The following is a 17,828-nucleotide window of genomic DNA, read 5'->3' as shown; positions in this document are numbered from 1 at the left end:
AATGTAACGTCCGCAGCAACATCTCTGATAGTGGTCTGGAATCTGTAATCTTTTGCACAGTGTATAGATAAATAGTATGAGAGTTGAATGTTTTGTTTTGTCAGTTGCAGTTTGAAGTGGGTGCAAACCATCTGAAGCATCGAGACGTAATGTTCCTTGTAAATGATTCAAAGGGACGAAAGCTATCATATGGAGCTGCTGCTAAAATTCTTAGAAAGTCAAAGACATTCGTTGGGAAGTGTGTCATACGATATTTAGAGGTTTGATTGGTTCAAATGGTTCTGAGCACTATGGGACTTAACATCTGAGGTCATCAGTCCCCTAGACTTAGAACTACTGAAACCTAATTAACCTAAGGACTTCACACACATCCATGCCCGAGGCAAGATTCGAGCCTGCGACCGTAGCAGCAGCGCGGTTCCGGACTGAAGCGCCTATAACCGCTTGGCCACACAGGCCGGCTTTATAGGTTGGAAACGTGAATGATTTACCGGAGAGAGGGTTAAGGTGCGAAGCTATAATCGACAATGGTGGCTTTTGGTTTTACTATTTGGTAATTTTTCAATTAGTGATAACATGTATTTTCATTTAAACATATTTTTATAACAGTGTGTTTTACTTCATACAGATAACGGCGTACACTTTCTTGTCGAACTGAGTGTATGTTGGTTCTTTCACTGTTGATGGTTAAGCTCGATTTTGTTATACGTATATGTATAAACTTCGCATGGTTGGTCTCTATTTCAGAAAACGCTGCTTTGTCTGCCTGGTACATATATTCTGGTACGTTACGTTCTGTATCTTGTTATACGCAGACAATAATTTTTCTAACAGTTTATTGAATAAATTATGCTTTTAACTTTCCGTCTCGCAGAGTGACTTGAAAATGCGTTCAGGTAACCCGAAACCAGTCACCAATTAAATAAAAATTGAATTTTGCAACTTTGGCCGTTTCTATTGCACCATATTTCAGACACTCCCATTCACTTCTTTTCCGGTTTTCCCAATACGGATTTACTTCCACACAACGCGATGCCCTACACGTACATTCTCAGAAGTTAAAGGCCAATATCTGACACTAGTAAACTTCTTTCGGCTGTTGTGTTAAAAGAATATTCTTAATTTTAGACAAATTTAGCCATTTCTTCAGTTGCTCCACCAACCAAAATGCGTGACTGGAAGGACAGTGCTGAAATTTCGAGCTATTGGGAACAGTATATCCGAGGAGCCTCTGCTTCTTATTTCTAGTTTCATCATAGGATTATACAGCCAACCTGTGGCACATAACGAGTAGGGATATTGATCTAAGTTTCGACACCTACTAGATGTATCCTCATCAGAACGAAATTTTTATAAATCGTGCAATTACATTGCTAAAATGCAATGGTCAGAATTTAGTGCAGCTGTCCACAAGTCAAAAGTGAAATAAAACGTTCTAGGCTTTGCCACGTGTGCCCAGCTGGGAGCTAGATCAAACCAGCTGGGCACACGTAGCAAAGCCTACAGCGTTTTATTTCACTTTTGACTTGAGGACATCTGCACTAGATTTTGACCATTGCCGTTTAGCAATGCAATTTCACGATTTTTAAAAATTTCGTTCTGATGAAGATACATCTAGTAGGTGTCGAAACTTAGATCAATGTACCTATCAGTTATGTGCAAACGGTTGGTATTATAATCCTGTGTTGAAGCTGGTATACGGTTAGTGAGCAACAGCCACGGTTGAAACTGTAATATTTCAATTTTTTTCGTGCTGAGACTAACAAAGTGCACTTTCAAGGATAACTCGAAGTAAAGAAGACGTACTCTCACAGAAGAGACACGTAGTAGACAACATCGGCAGTTTCATGAGGTTTTTCGCGGATGATGCTTTTGTATCCGGAGAGGTCGTGCCGCTAGAAGATTGTAGCGAAGTGCAGGAAGTTCTGCAGAGCATCGACGCTTGATATAGGTAGTGGATATTGACCCTGAGCGATGAAATGCGTGTACATACACAGGAAGACTCATTATTGTTTGATTACACGATTGCAGATCAATGACTGGAAGCAGTTACTTCAATAAAATATCTGGGAATAGTCGTATGGAGTGACTTGAACTATCACATAGAACTAATCATAGGAAAAGTAGAGGCCACATTGAAATTCATGAGAAGGATCCTCAGGAAACGTAGTCCATCAACAGAGAAACTAGACTGCAAAACTCTCGTTCGACGAATACTCGAATATTGCTCGTCAGTATGAGATCCACACAAGATAAGATTGGTAGAGGAAATAAGATCCAAAGAAGAGCAGCTCCTTTCGTTACAGAGCTGATCAACTTGCTTCACTGGCATATGCTGCGAGAGAGCTGTTCTGCCTCACGGTATGGTTCACTATTAAAGTTCCGACAGCGTACGTTTCTAGAAGACTCGACAAATATATTGCTTACTGCTACGCATTGTTGTTGTTGTCTTCAGTCCAGAGACTGGTTTGATGCAGCTCTCCACGCTACTCTACCCTGTGCAAGCCTCTTAATTTTCCAGTACTTACTGCAACCTACATCCTTCTGAATCTGCTTAATGTATTCATCTCTTGTCTCCCTTTACGATTTTTACCCTCCACGCTGCCCTCCGATACTAAATTGGCGATCCCTTGGTGCCTCAGAATATCTCCTACCAACCGATCCCTCCTTCTAGTCAAGTTGTGCCACAAATTTATCTTTTCCCCAATTCTATTCAGTACCTCCTCATTAGTTATGTGATCTACCCATCTAAACTTCAGCATTCTTCTGTAGGACCACATTTCGAAAGCTTCTATTCTCTTCTTGTCTTAACTATTTATCGTCCACATTTCACTTCCATACATGGCTACACACCACACAGATACTTTCAGAAACGACTTCCTGACACTTAAATTTACACTCGACCTTAACAAATTTCTCTTCTTCAGAAACGCTTTCCTTGCCATTGCCAGTCTACATTCTATATCCCCTCTACTTCGACCATCATCAGTTATTTTGCTCCCCAAATAGCAAAACTCATTTACTACTTTAAGTGTCTCATTTCCTAATCTAATTCAGTCACCATCACCTGATTTAATTCCACTACATACCATTATCCGCGTTTTCTTCTGTTGATGTTTATCTTATATCCTCCTTTCAAGACGATGTCCATTCTTTTCTTCCCAGTCCTTTGCTGTCTCTGACAGAACTACAATATCATCGGCGAATCTCAAAGTTTGCATTTCTTCTCCGTGGATTTTAATTCCTACTCCGAATTTTTCTTTTCTTTCCTTTACTGCTTGCTCAGTATACAGTATCCTACGCATAGCTTGCGAAAATACCACGAAGACAGAATTGCAGACATTCGAGCCCTCCCAGAGGCTTACCTGCAAACGTTATTCGCGCGAACCTTGCGAACTATTCGACACTGAAACAGTGAAGAGGGAGGGAAGAGACAGTGGTACACAAAATGCCCTACGCCACACACCGCACGGTGTATTACAGGAGTGTAAATGTAGATATAGTTGTACGTGCAACTGCTAATGACTTTAAACTGATTTCCTCAGTCACCGGCGTGCAATCAACAGGGTGATTACGACCTCAAATACGTTACCAAACAACAATTCGGAAAAGGGCGTTCGTTCATATGAGGTTTTTTGTCCGGAATCCTCTCACACTCTCACTATTAAAGCAGGTACCTTTCCTCCTTACTCACCCTCTACGTATTGGGAAGGCGGAACTAGAATTCCAAGACACCTGAACAACGACCTGTGCGAAGTTATCGAACTAACACCGCACATGAGTCCGACCGGCTTTTTCTGGGCTTATACTCATAGTACTCTTGGTGGACGAAAAGAATTGTTCCAAATTGTAACACCATACGAGAAAATGGGGTGGAAGCAAGCAAACTAAGCAACGCCTTCGCGTTTCAATGTCACATATAGTGCAGATCAATTTTGTAGTGAACGTAGCAGCATTCAGTTTCTGCACAAGATACTGAACGTGATATTCGCAATAAGATCTTCAATACAGCTCATCGGGTGCCACAGCCTCAAATTTATTAAAAGACGGGAAAGCTACAGACACTGATCTATACCTGCATAAGGAATCCAACCATCACGCAAGAGGAGAAAGAGGTATCATTAAACTATTGATGGACAGAGCTCGGAAATTTGCGATCAGTTTTGCTTACTTGAGGAGCGTGCTCACCTGCGCTCGATTAAAAAAAAAAAAAAATGATTACCCTAACAAGGCGGTGACTTGAGCACTGACTCCAAGAAGAGAGAAAGACAGGATTAATGAGGGACAACGGCCACCAAATGGAAATGTTTCCCTTCCGTTTATTAACAAGGTTACGGATCGCATCGGGAAGGAGTCGGACAATTACGAGGTTGAAACGATCTTTCGACCCACCAGCAAGATAAAAGAATGCTTAAGAACGGCGAAAGATTTACGGCTTACTCTAGCGACAACTGGGTTATAAAAAGTAGCTGGGAGTCGTGGGCAGATATAGATTGGCACCACGAAAACAAAACCCCTGCACACCCGAAAGCGAGAGGAGCTGCCGCCTAGAATACACTAACAAGTCAGCCGCAGTAGAAAATGTCTTTCGAGATGAAAACCACGAAACAAAATTCAGTGAGACGAAAGTTTTTCGGAAGATTACGAATTATCATGCGCGAATGTGCAGAGAGGCCATAGAGGTTCACAAGCACCCTATTACTTTTAACAGATAAGGACAAGATATTAAATTAAACGAAATATGGGTGTCGATTTTGCGCCAACAGAATGATGGTTATTTTTAATCGAGAACGATGGCGCCAGCAATCGGCATCACGTGGCCAATGGTGGTACTATCTGTGCGGCTCTATAAATTGGGAGTTCGCTTGAGTCCTTGTTGCAGTTCCCTTTTAATCTGCGAAGATGTCCCCCGCGGTCGGAGACGAAACGTCAGGGAATAGTTGTACACATTGACTATCGCCTCGGAGCCCGCAAGTATTTACTGCAGGAAATAACGGCCGTGAAAGCGAACATCATTAGAAGTTAATTTCATCTCCCATCTCGACTGTTAAACAGTCACTTACTTTTTATCGCGCGATCGTCACCCTGTGTGGCTGTACAGGATGACAAATACTGAACTATAAGAAAAAAAGTAAATTAGTTGCAAACTATGACGTGCACACACTTCATTCAGTATGGAAACTTCACTACATATATTCAGATTTAGGTTATGAGACGTTCGATATGCCTGCCACGCCTCCGCAATATCCTTTCTTTCAGGAGTGCTATTTCTGCAAGGTTCGCAGGAGAGCTTCTGTAAAGTTTGGAAGGTAGGAGACGGATACTGCCAGAAGTAAAGCTGTGAGTACCGGGCGTGAGTCATGCTTCGGTAGCTCAGATGGTAGAGCACTTGCCCGCGAAAGGCACAGATCCCGAGTTCGAGTCTCGGTCGGGCACACAGTTTTAATCTGCCAGGAAGTTTCACCTCCTCATTTGTTTTGCGATCTACCCATCTAATCTTCAGCATTATTCTGTAGCACCACATTTCGAAAGCTACTATTCTCTTCTTGTCTAAACTATTTATCGTCCACGTTTCACTTCCATACATGGCTACACTCCAAACAAATACTTTCAGAAACGACTTCCCGACACTTAAATCTATACTCGATGTTGCCGGCTGGTGTGGCCGAGCGGTTCTAGGCGTTTCAGGCTGGAACCGCGCGACCGCTACGGTCGCAGGTTCGAATCCTGCCTCGGGCATGGATGTGTGTGATGTCCTTAGGTTAGTTAGGTTTAAGTAGTTCTAAGTTCTAGGGGACTGATGACCTCAGACGTTGAGTCCCATAGTGCTCAGAGCCATTTGGACCCATTTGATAGTGCCTGAATGTGGAGGGGGTCTCTACCATCTTTAAATTATTCTACCAGGTGCACATTTTTCTAGAGTTTGGCCGTCTTTTTGTTTGAAATGTGTTGGTTTTACGTCAGTTTTTCGCCACGTAATGTAGTATTGGCCTCAGCACTTGGCCATATTGTTACAGTTACGCTTATTAAAAATTCTTCACTGCTTGGCATCTTATACACGACAGCTTTCTGCTCACCCGATGGAACATGAAGAAGTAAGTGAGCATCTTCCTCGCCTGAGTATATCTCGGATGCGGCTTCAGTGACTAATCGAAGATCTAACGTATGATGCACGATCTGAAGTATGATGCCCGGTCCGAGTCTTGCATTCTCTCCTACAGAGAAACCTTTCGCGGTCTCTGATAAATATCTTGCATTTACAGATTCGTGAGACAGTCGTCACAGCTAATAATATATCGTGCAAGGCAGCAAGAGGCTTGTGCAACTTATTTACTGGTTCCCGGTTGGAATCCGTCGGCTCATAGACTTTAGATCCTGCCGTTATCTCGTGAAGGCGAGCCAGATTCTTCTGGTTGGAAGGAGTTGGGGTCCGGACCGATCTGGTGGTGAAAGAGCCGACATGGCGTTCTCAGAGACAGCGTGGCGGCAAAGCAAACAAAGAAAGGGACAGCGCGCGGCCAAAATCTATGTTGTGTACGAAACTGTGCCTTCAGGAAAGTGACATTTATATTTGAAGGAAGTTGTGAGTCATATACTCTGTTTCCTAAAACAGGAGACCGAACTTTCCCTTAAAAAAGCCGTAATAGTGAAGTTAGAGTTGCAGAGTTTCATTGAATGATTCTACCAAAACTAGACCTTATCCTACGCTTTCGCCGGGATCTATTTTTTGTCATAGCTTTTCGATCTTTCTGAATTAGTCTTGTATTCCTTCCCCAGAATGTTCAGCAAAACAATAACACAGGGTGTATCACAAAGAATCGTCTGATTTAACATGTCTATATTTCTGAAACCAACGAACATATAAAATGAATATTGCATTTTGATGAACGGGAAAATCAAAAATCTTTTTCTTGCCTTTTCATAGGTATTCAAAATGCCTCCCTTGAGATTTTTGCGGACTCCTTGTGAAACTATGGCGGATGCGTTCGACGTCTTTGTCAGACACTCAGGGACGGCCCGGCGACTTGTCTCTACACAAACAATTTTTTTCTCGGAATTGTTCATGCCATCGTCTAATTCTCTGTGCTGTAGGAGAACCCACACCATACCTAAGTACAAAAGTAACGCTGAACAGTTATTACTGTAGCGCACTGCGCAAAACGTAGAATAAAAAACGCTTTCTGTTGCCCTGACACCATTTTTACTAGCCCTGAAGTGAGTACAAACTGCTGCTGCCTAACGAGAACCATGAAAAACTCGTGAGTTTGATGTTTCCAACAGTACGTTTCTCACGCACATGTCCCAAACAACGTAGTAGTTATGATTTTTAAAAATCGGATGATTCTTTTTGATACACCCTTTATTATCACGAATAATCTCTGTACGTCCTTTCTACTGGTCGCTGTTTTCCTTTGCATCAAAATTATTCATCCTGGGAGCCTCACGATCTCATCCGTCTGCCTTTTGCTCCTTGTTATAGAGTTTTGTCATACACTTCTTACTTCACCAATTTCAAATAAAAAGCCTTGTTCTCAAATGCCTTCTGTTCAGTTGACCTTATCACATTCTTTCGCAACGTCAATGCCTTACAAGAATCCTAAGAAGATGGCATGCTACTAAGTATATATTAGCGTAATCAATAACATAACACAGGAATATATTTAACTTTTTTCAAGAATTTCCTGATAGGATAGAGCCATGAGGAAGTTCTTCATTTTAGACTTCAATGTACGAGGCTTGCTACTAATTGCAAGACTGTTTTATTCCTGTGGTAGTTTACTGAAAACGGATGCAGCAGAATACTTTCTTCCATGAGAGTCACCGTGATGCGATGCAAATGCAGGTTGGATTATTGCCTAGTATTAACTGACTGAAAGCTGCTAATTCCCGGGAACAACAGCAAATAACTTTAAATAAAGTGTGCATTGAGAGGCCAGTGTCATAATTCCCAGCATGCTGAAGGAGGTTCGCGAAATCACACCACATTTGCTCGAACTGCCAGTTTCTTAGCCAAAAATACCCATCCAGAATATAATGGCGTATGTCATAAACGAATGAAAACAAAACTGCATAGACTAATTTTCATGTTGAACCTCCAGTTATTACAGCTACTATTCCAATGGTAAATATGACAACACTCAAGTTTTGAACAAGATCCTGAACATGAGCTTTCTACTGCAGCTTACCATCTATCTGAACACCTATGAATATGGACTGCGCCAATCATATAGCCATTCCGTGTAATGAACCATGTTGTTATAATTTTCCATCTTTTTTCTTTATATGTTATTTGTTGAGCGCAAAGGTAGGTAGCTTACCTATAGGAGAAAGATTTCTTTCTACTCTAAAGTATCCTTTCATTTCTCTCATAGGCTCCTTAGGTAGTACTGCAACCTATATCCTCATATTTCATCATTCTATCCTTGTGACTGCCTAAATGCTCAACAATAACGAAAAAAAGTGAAGATCGGAACATATTGTTGGTTGCGTATTACTGGTTTTGTACAAATACATTGACTGTGTGTGTGTGTGTGTGTGTGTGTGAGAGAGAGAGAGAGAGAGAGAGAGAGAGAGAGAGAGAGAGAGAGAGAGAGAAGAGAGGGAGAGAGAGAGAGAGCGAGAGAGAGAGAAGGAAAGAGAGAAGTCTTACGGATATCACTATGGTTTTCCAAGAAGTACAGAATCTTGAGATGAGAAATGGGTTGCAGATTTCGGTGAACAATAAAACTCACCTTTAATTTGTTTCACTTGTGCTGAGGGGTGGAGAACAAAGGAAAAGATTATCCAAGCTATCAATACATACTAGTACCACTTCGTGTAAGCGACACAACGACGCCGATATTTAGCTAGATATTGTCAATTCCACTACGTCGATGATCGATTTCCATTATCCCACTCATTTCTTCTGATTAAAGGTGGTAAGAATCTACGTGCGCGTCTAAAACATCTCCTAAAATCCACCAAGCAACAATTTATGAACTATGGTGAGGTTAATATTTTGATCAAACTGTGAGAATTTGCTCTTGTAGTATACCTACGGACGCAGAGAGTCAGATTTGGTAGTTAACATAATCAGCTATCTCATTAGTTCTCCGAATTGTCAGGGTTCGAACTTTGATGGATCATAGGATATTTTTCTTTTCGTCAGTTAAATTAAGTTTACCTAGCGTGTGTGAGAAACTAGAGATGATTCTTCAAGTTAAGGTGCAGCGCCCTCTTCTCTCTTTTTATAACGAGCTAGATGAACTACTTCTCCGGATGTACAACGCATTCTGTAATTTTTAAATTTATGCTATTGTTCTGTGAAGTGTGTAGTGTCTGATTCGATTAGCGAAGAAACTGAAAAAAAATTCAACCACATTCAGCAGGGCAATGTGGTATTCCAACGAATTGTCGGGCTAATGAAAGCTTTCTTTTGACGAGTCGCTGTGGCGTGATAGGAGATGCGTGATGAACGGAGACTCCATAATGGCTGGGAAGATTTAATAAACAAGTTTACAGATACTGGGGAGAAAGGAGCAAAAAACGTGTGGCCTGTCATCTGTAAGCTGCCATTGCGTAACGCGGCAATATTTACGACAATCGCGTTATGTCCTTGCGGTCGCCTGACCACAGAATATCTAGCCGCAGTATGCAGCTGCAGTGAGGTAAAAAAGAAGAAAATCGTCCGTCCGCCCTCAGCGTGAAACAGAAAGTGTGGACATGGCTAAATGCAACCCGTCAAACATCCCCCACCGCCAACACACACAGGAATATTACGCAAAGTACTACTATTTCACCTGCATCCGGTTTTATTTGATGTAAACATTTCTTCCCTTACGCAAGGCGGACGACATTAGAAATCGTGAACGGTGAGGAGATAAGGAAAATGGATGAGGGGAGAGGTGGACGATAGAAATAGAGCTGTGAGGTGAAACTCAATGACAGTGCTCCCTCTGCATTCGAGAACAGAATATTTTCTGTCGACGGCAACTCATATACCGTTCATTAACTGAATGAAACGTTTCTTAAGATTTTATGCAAGGTCCATTTTTTGAAAGAAGATGACGTTCATAATTCGAATTTTGTGTTTTTCAGAATATTCCCATTAGAGCTTTTGTAGCACAGTATAGATGCTATAAGGTTGTACTACACTTTACTGAAGTTGGTACAAAGCGCATATTCATTGCTCGTCACCAAAAATTCACTTTTTCTACTTGCAAAATGGCTGTGAGCACTATGCGACTTAACTTCTGAGGTCAACAGTCGTCTAGAACTTAGAACTAATTAAATCTAACTAACCTAAGGGCATCGCATACATCCATGCCCGAGGCAGGACTCGAACCTACGATCGTAGCGGTCGCTCGGCTCCAGACTGTAGCGCCTAGAACCGCACGGCCACTCCGGCCGGCTTTTCCACATGCAGCAAGCTGAAATGGATTCATCTTTTGCCACAAGAGAAATGATTACGGTTTGAAGTTATTTCACAGCGTTTTTTTCTTTTATAACGCATTGTTTCAAAGCATTCACCATCAGCAAAATTAGTTTCGCAAACTTTTGCGGTAAAATTTTTCTAACATAAAGTAATCAGCTATGGTAAACGTTAGAGGGAAATTCTCCTTCAGATCTTTCCTCTTCATATGAACTTCAAACGTCGTGCTTAAGCTATATTGCTATGTTAAATAACAGAGACTCCGAGCAAACAAAACAAGGTTTTAATCTGTCACTACTGGTAAAGGAGTATAAATTTGCTATTCTGTATTTCGTTACTATATATCGTACAACAAAGACTAATAATATTGTCATGCTACTTTATCGAAAATTAACATTTTTAGGTCGTGGCTGTGTACGAAACAAACGTTGATTCCTGCAACGAAGAAAACATCGGCCTGCCTCTATTAATTATGGTATTTATTGACACATATAGCGCCGTTATCGGTTTCGAACCGACAGATTCATCTTCAGACAGCAGTTTCCATTTAGATGCATATTTGTTGATGTTTACATTAGCTTTCGACTCTTTATTTTCCCTTGTGGTAGAGTTCCTTGGATGGTGGTACCCTGAAGCAAAAAACGATGTGAGAAACGGCGTGATTTGATTATGCTGTACCTAGTAACGATTGAGCACAATGTAAACCAATCTTCAAGGTTGAAATGTTTCAGTTTCAGGTTGCTTACGTCGAAAATCCCGCGTCATTATATAACAATGTTTTCCACTTGTGTTCACAAGATAGAGAAGAGTGGGGAAATCACTGAAACCACACACACACACGCGCACACACACACACTCACACACACGCACACACACACACACACACACACACACACACACACACACACACCACGTGGAAGGCTATATAGAAAGATGGCAATGTCAGAAATATAAAAGTATCAAAGAATTTCTTTCTCAGAGATGTTACAATGTGTCGACCAATGATCTCCACACTACTTGGATGTTAAACTTTAGCTGTGCGATTGTCCCAACCTAGATGCTAATATTTAGTTTCCTGCCAAACTATAACATGACTGCTAGAAAATGTCAGTAGAATACGAAAAGAAAAACTTTTTGATTCCGCTCCCACATCAGCCTATTACATCACGTGTTGACAGAAAGTTCAAAAAAAGAAATCAGTCTACAATTCTTTGTGACGTACAGACCGATGAAAATTTGTTTGCCAAACAATAACATGGCAGGTGACGCAAAGCACATGAATCAGCAGACACGCTGCAGTTCTACACTCAGAGACCAGACCTCTACTTCCAGGTTGTATGGAGATCACTGGTGTACACTGATATGGCAGTAGAAAATTACAAGGTATAAAAGTTTCATTACATGTAAGTTACATTCAGCAGGCATTTATTACGGATAAAATAAAGATACCAATTTGTTTTAAAATGTTACAGAAATGATTTTATGTCAATATTGTGGTACACACAGGCAAGAAAATAAATAATGAGAAACAATTGTACATGAATAAACAAACAAATAAGTATTACAACAGACGGCATTGTATTAACATGTGATAACTAGATGAAACCTAAGAGAATTTTACTATTTCGTTAAAGTATTACTAGGCAGGCTGTTGCATTTTAGAGTAACATTTTATATTGGGCTACTGCCTCCTGTTGTTATTAACAAGGGATGTGGTGTTTACGTAAGTTTCAAGTTGCAAAGCACACGAGTGAAAGTTTATAAAACGGCTGCGTTGGCTTACTCTGTTCATTGAGGGGATGATACGGTGATTTGTTTTTATGCACACATGTTTCTACCTCTTTGAGTGGATTCTTGACGTTACCTTTCCTAGCATCGTACAATATCTGAATGTAGTCTTCAGTACTTTTTACTCCATGACCATCGCAAATGTGGATTAAATATGTTGTTCAAACTCACAGGAAATAAATACTGTTTGAACCGAGTCTCGAAGCTCTTCTACCAATTTGTTCTATACAGTAGGAGAGACAACTTTGTCAACTAGCTCTATATACACTCCTGGAAATTGAAATAAGAACACCGTGAATTCATTGTCCCAGGAAGGGGAAACTTTATTGAAACATTTCTGGGGTCAGATACATCACATGATCACACTGACAGAACCACAGGCACATAGACAAAGGCAACAGAGCATGCACTATTTCGGCACTAGTACAGTGTATATCCACCTTTCACAGCAATGCAGGCTCCTATTCTCCCATGGAGACGATCGTAGAGATGCTGGATGTAGTCCTGTGGAACGGCTTGCCATGCCATTTCCACCTGGCGCCTCAGTTGGACCAGCGTTCGTGCTGGACGTGCAGACCGCGTGAGACGACGCTTCATCTAGTCCCAAACATGCTCAATGGGGGACAGAACCGGAGATCTTGCTGGCCAGGGTAGTTGACTTACACCTTCTTGAGCACGTTGGGTTACACGGGATACATGCGGACGTGCATTGTCCTGTTGGAACAGCAAGTTCCCTTGCCGGTCTAGGAATGGTAGAACGATGGGTTCGATGACGGTTTGGATGTACCGTGCACTATTCAGTGTACCCTCGACGATCACCAGAGGTGTACGGCCAGTGTAGGAGATCGCTCCCCACACCATGATGGCGGGTGTTGGCCCTGTGTGCCTCGGTCGTATGCAGTCCTGATTGTGGCGCTCACCTGCACGGCGCCAAACACGAATACGACCATCATTGGCACCAAGGCAGAAGCGACTCTCATCGCTGAAGACGACACGTCTCCATTCGTCCCTCCATTCACGCCTGTCGCGACACCACTGGAGGCGGACTGCACGATGTTGGGGCGTGAGCGGAAGACGGCCTAACGGTGTGCGGGACCGTAGCCCAGCTTCATGGAGACGGTTGCGAATGGTCCTCGCCGATACCCCAGGAGCAACAGTGTCCCTAATTTGCTGGGAAGTGGCGGTGCGGTCCCCTACGGCACTGCGTAGGATCCTATGGTCTTGGCGTGCATCCGTGCGTCGCTGCGGTCCGGTCCCAGGTCGACGGGCACGTGCACCTTCCGCCGACCACTGGCGACAACATCGATGTACTGTGGAGACCTCACGCCCCACGTGTTGAGCAATTCGGCGGTACGTCCGCTGCGCCGTGCGTGTGATCATTGCTTGTACAGCCCTCTCGCAGTGTCCGGATCAAGTATGGTGGGTCTGACACACCGGTGTCAATGTGTTCTTTTTTCCATTTCCAGTCGTGTATAAGCCCGATCTTTTGTATATGTGCCCTCACGTTCCCATGAAGTCCAATAACGAGTCTCTGTCACATACGAATGCGCCATAATTCTGGATGAGGCACGCTTCGACCATCTCGCCGAATGCACACCCACAACGAGGCATCTTCAGACTCTGTCAGGTGCTGGCAACTATGTCTCAGACGAGTACGCGGCTCTCTATATACCCTACCACGCCTGGTAATAACATCAGGCACGAAAAATACTGATGCTCTCCAGTGGCCATTCGGCCTATCACAGAGAGTTGCGATTCTAATCACTGACAAAGCCGTCCTTGCTATGTACACTATGTGATCAAAAGTATCCGAACACCTGGCTGAAAATGAAAAGTTAGTGGCGCCCACCATCGGTAATGCTGGAATTCAGTTTGGTGTTGGCCCACCCTTAGCCTTGATGACAGCTTCCACTCTCACATGCATACGTTCAATCAGGTGGTGGCAGAAACTTCCTGGCAGATTAAAACTGTGTGCCGGACCGAGACTCGAACTGGCAAAAGTAAGGCTGTGAGGACGGGGCGTGAGTCGTGCTTGGGTAGCTCAGTTGGAAGAGTTCTTGAACGCGAATGGCGAAGGTCCCGAGTTCGAGTCTCGGTCCGCCAGACAGTTTTAATCTGCCAGGAAGTTTCATATCAGCGCACACTCCCCTACAGAGTGAAAATCTCATTCTGGAAACATCCCCCAGGGTGTGGCGAAGCCATGTCTCCGCAATATCCTTTCTTTCAGGAGCGCTAGTTTCTCAACGTTCGCAAGAGAGCTTCTGCAAAGATTGGAAGGTAGGTGACGAGGTACTGGCAGAAGTAAAGCTGTGAGGACGGGGCGTGAGTCGCGCTTGGGTAGCTCAGTTGGTAGAGCAATTCCCCGAGAAAGGCAAAGGCCCGAGTTCGAGTCTCGGTCCGGAACACAGAGTGGAAATCTCATTCAGACGCTGGAAGGTTTCTTGCGGAATGGCACCTCCTTCTTCATGGAGTGTTGCATTGAGGAGAGGTATCGATGTCGGTCGGTGAGGCCTGGTACGAAGTCGGCGTTCCAAAACATCCCAAAGGTGTTCTATAGCATTGAGGTCGGGACTCTGTGCAGGCCAGTCCATTACAGGAATGTTATTGTCGTGTAGCCACTCTGCCACAGGCACTATACACGCTGACAGATCAAGTTCACCGGGCATTCGCCATACCCGCACCCTGCCATCGGATCGCCACATTGTGTACCGCGATTCGTCACTCCACACAACGTTCTTCAATCGTCCAATGATTATGTTCCTCAACCAAGCGAGACGCCGTTTGGCATTTACCGGCGTGATTTGGGGCTTATGAGCAGCCGCTTGACAATGAAATCCAATTTTTCTCACCTCCTGCCTAACTGTTATAGTGCTTGCAGTGGATCGTGAAGCAGTTTGGAATTCCTGTGTGATGGTCTGGATAGATGTCAGCCTATTACATATTACGACCCTCTTCAACTGTCGGCAGTCTCTGTCAGTCAATAGACGAGGTCGGCCTGTACGCTTTTGTGCTGTGCGTGTCCCTTCAAATGGTTCAAATCGCTCTGAGCACTATGGGATTTAACATCTGAGGTCATCAGTCCCCTCTTGCACGAGGCAGGATTCGAACCTGCGATCGTAGCAGCAGCACTGTTCCGGACTGAAGCGCCTAGAACGGCTCGGCCACAGCGGCTACTTGCAAGTTCTTCATCAAATTGTGTCACTGGTGGCCATAAGGTTCTACAATAGCTCATCATCATTTTCATCTCCCCCCACACACCAAGTCTAAGAGTTGTCAGGCGCATTTTCTCTGCTACAGACATTCATAATTTCGTTTTGCGTCGTGCAGGTAGAGCAGCAGAGTTTTGGAACATACGTTGTGTTCAAACATTATGAATTACCCCTAAGAGGTCGGCCCTCCTGTAGCTGAGTGGCCAGCGCGACAGAATGTCAATCCTAAGGGCCCGCGTTCGTTTCCCGGCTGGGTCGGAGATTTTCTCCGCTCAGGGACTGGGTGTTGTGTTGTACTAATCATCATGATTTCATCCCTACCGATGCGCGGGTGAGCGAAGTGGAGTCAAATCGAAAGATTTGCACCCGGCGAACGGTCTACCTGACGGGATGCTCTAGTCACCCGAGCTCGAAGAGAACGGTCTATTGACACACAGTCAACACAGATTTAGAAAACATCGAAACACAACTAGCTCTTTACATACACGAAGTGTTGCGTGCTATTGACAAGGGATTTCACATTGTTTCCGTACTTTTCGATTTCCAGATGGCTTTTGACACAGTAAGACACAATCAGCTTACTGTGAAATTGTGTGCTTATGGGATATCATCTCATTTATCTGACTGGATCCGTGATTTCCTGTCAGAGAGATCGCAGTTCGTAGTAATTGACGGGAAGTCATCGAGTAATACGAGTGTGATTTCTGCCCTTCTCCAAGCTAGTGTTATAGGCCCCCTGTTGTTCCTTACCTATATAAACGATTTAGGAGACAGTCTGAGCAGCCGTCTTAGGTTGATTGCAGATGGCGCTGTCGCGTATCATCTAGTAAAGTCATCAGAAGATCAAAACGAATTGCGAAACGATTTAGAAAAGTTACCTGCATCGTGCGAAAATTGACAATTGGTACTAAATAACGAAAAGTGTGAGCTCATTCACATGAGTGCTAAAAGGAATCCGTTAAACTTCAATTACACGATACATCAATCAAATCTAAAGACCGTAAATTCAATGAAATACCGGGTGATCAAAAAGTCAGTATAAATTTGAAAACTGAATAAATCACGGAATAATGTATATAGAGAGGTACAAATTAACACATATGCTTGGAATGACATGGGGTTTTGTAGAACCAAAATAATACAAAAGTTCAAAAAATGTCCGACAGATGGCACTTCATCTTATCAGATTAGTAATAATTAGCATAACAAAGCAAAGATGATGTTCTTTACAGAAAATGCTCAATATGTGCACCATCATTCCTCGACAATAGCTGTAGTGGAGGAATAATGTTGCGTACAGCACTGTAAAGCATGTCCGGAGTTACGGTGAGGCATTGGCGTCGGATGTTGTCTTTCAGCATCCCTAGAGATGTCGGTCGATCACGATACACTTGCGATTTCAGGTAACCCCAAAGCCAATAATCGCACGGACTCAGGTCTGGGGACCTGGGAGACCAAGCATGACGAAAGTTGCGGCTGAGCACACGATCATCACCAAACGACGCACGCAAGAGATCTTTCACGCGTCTAGCAATATGGGGTGGAACGCCATCCTGCATAAACATCGTACGTTCCAGCAGGTGTTTATCAGACAGGCTGGGGATGCAATTCTGTAACATATCGGCATTCCTCTCACCCGTCACGGTAGCAGTTACAAAACCAGAATCACACATTTCCTCGAAGAAAAAAAGCCAGATAAAAGAAGATGTGGTAAATCCAACCCATACCTTGACTTTCTCGTCTAGCAATGAATTTTCCACGACAGTTCTAGGATTTTCGGTAGCGCAAATTCTGCAGTTGTGAGCGTTGACAGACCCTCGGAGCGTGAAATGAGCTACGTCGGTCCACACCTTACTCAACCAATCGTCAACTTCCGCCATCTTTTGAAACGCCCAGACCGCAAAGGCCCTTCGCTTCACAAAATCGCCAGGTATTAATTCATGATGCCGATGGTTAAAATGGTTAAATGGCTCTGAGCACTATGGGACTTAACATCTGCGGTCATCAGTCCCCTAGAACTTAGAACTACTTAAACCTAACTAACCTAAAGACATCACACACATCCATGCCCGAGGCAGGATTCGAAGCTACGACCGTAGCAGTCCCGCGGTTCCGGACTGAGCGCCTAGAGCCGCGAGACCACCGCGGTCGGCTCATGATGCCGATGGATTTTGTACGGATAGCATCGGAGGGTACGCCTAAGTGCCAACCAAACAGTAGTGTATGGAATACCGGTGCGACGTGCGACTGCATAGACGAACCCGCTACAGTCTCAATTTCTTGCTGAACTGTCTCAGCAGCATTACGCCTTGTGCTCGGTCGGCCACTACGGGGTCTATCGTCTAAACAACCCGTGGCTTCGAACTTCGAAATCATTCTCGCCACAGCTGCATTTGTAAACGGACCTTTACCCGTTCGAA

General features: G+C 43.6%; 1 protein-coding gene across 1 annotated transcript in view; it reads right to left on the bottom strand.

The window, feature by feature from the left end:
• The window catches only part of LOC126336350 (uncharacterized), a 474,839-nt gene that overhangs the window by 157,218 nt on the left and 299,793 nt on the right, over nt 1-17,828 (bottom strand). The window lies entirely within an intron of this gene.

The sequence above is a fragment of the Schistocerca gregaria genome, chromosome 2 (genome assembly GCF_023897955.1).
Source record: "Schistocerca gregaria isolate iqSchGreg1 chromosome 2, iqSchGreg1.2, whole genome shotgun sequence".
NCBI classification, from domain to species: Eukaryota; Metazoa; Arthropoda; class Insecta; order Orthoptera; family Acrididae; genus Schistocerca; species Schistocerca gregaria.
Note: the sequence above shows the minus strand (reverse complement) of the source record. Positions and strands in the feature narration are given on the sequence as shown.